Below are 1773 nucleotides of genomic sequence, written 5' to 3'. Positions count from 1 at the left end.
TACTTACACAACCACACACACACACTCATTGTTATTAATTCAAACAAGTGTAGGAATAGCAGAAATGAAGTGAACATGCGCAGAGAATATCTTAGAATTAATTAGAATTTAATTATATTTTAAAATATGGAAATATACTTTACACATTAGAGCTTCAAATGTGTTACGAATTATGTTTATTCTTACCGTTGTTGTAAACATTGCTTTCAAAGTAGGAATATGGCTCAGAACTCTAACCGTTAACGTACAAATTGACTGGTCTGCGTCCACATATTAAGTTCATATGACAATCGCACGACAAGGTCACATAAAAGGTTTTTCTCCTTTGAATATGTCATATGACAGTTAGAAAAGAGAGATATGAATATGTAATATAATAATTGTTTACATAAAGGTGTTACAGAAAATTATTACTTATTATTCTGTCGTAGAGACAGAATAATTATTATCATTCTGTCGCAGAGACAGATAAATTAATTAGTGGTAGTTCCCTTCAATTGAACATATTAACAAGCTATAGGTAAGTAAAATAAGGAGATGTGGAGAAAATAAGATAGATGATAGCTGCTACATGTATTTTGGCTTTATGAAGGACTAGTCGCAGTTGACATTCTACAATAATTAATTTATAGGAAAAGGAGAGTCGTGTATTACTGATGGTTTTAATGCCTGTTCAGCAGTGACTAGTATTTTTCTTTTTTAATAAACGAACTTTCCTTGATAATTCTTATTTCGTATAGACTTTATTGTATTGTCTGGCGAGCTGGCAAAATCGTTAGCACGCCAGACAAAATGCTCAACGGCGTTTCGTTTGTCGTTACTTTCTGAGTATTGCATTCGATTATTTTTGTATGATTCAAGTGCCTAATGGATATTACTGATTGTTTCTTGGGTTATGCGTTGTAATTAAAGATAGTGTGTTGGGTGTATCAGAACGGTTTTTGGCTTTTTGTAATCCTTCAATGTATATTGCTTTGGCGCGTTTTATTCTCTTCTCTATTAGAGTAGACTGACAATTTCTTTCAAGTAGTGCCTGTTTTAATTCAAGAAGTCCTTTATTCTGAACACCCGGTTTGGAGAAAATTCTTCGGATTCTTTTATCTGGGTTAAGTGGAATGTTGGGTTTAGTATATTTTGGATTGTATGAAGAAAATAATAGCTACTGGTGGTTTATAGTAGATGTCATTTTCTATGTGTGTGTCATTTTTAATAATCAAAATGTCTAAGAAAGGTAGTTGGTTATGGCTAAATTTCATACTGAACTGAATACTTATTCTTATTATTGAATATTTATTGATACTGTTGAGTGTCCTCAGAATGTTCATTTCAGTTCTTCTATATTTCATATATTTATATTTTCTTCGTACTTTTCATGTTCATTCACGCATTTATAGTTTTTTTAAATTATATTTTAATATATGCTAATATTATTTTAATATAGCTTTTAATATTTTGTATATAATATTTTATTCTTTCATTTGAAAAATGTTCTCTTGTTTTTATTATTCATTCACCCATCTTGGTGGAATCTTCCATTAGGTACGTTTTGCTTTCCTGTCCTTTATTCAAAAGTAAACCTTTTGGTTGCATAGTTCAATCAGCGCCTGATGAAAGTACTGATGTACGTAAAACTATTAGTGGTGCATATAATGCATGTAGTATGAAGCATTTATAGTAATATCAGACTCTCATTAGATGGAGTACTCTTATTGATTTTTACACAAATTAATTTCGTGTGTATATATATATATATATATATATATATATATATAT

The sequence above is a fragment of the Octopus bimaculoides genome, chromosome 4, assembly GCF_001194135.2.
Source record: "Octopus bimaculoides isolate UCB-OBI-ISO-001 chromosome 4, ASM119413v2, whole genome shotgun sequence".
Lineage (NCBI taxonomy): Eukaryota > Metazoa > Mollusca > Cephalopoda > Octopoda > Octopodidae > Octopus > Octopus bimaculoides.
Note: the sequence above shows the minus strand (reverse complement) of the source record.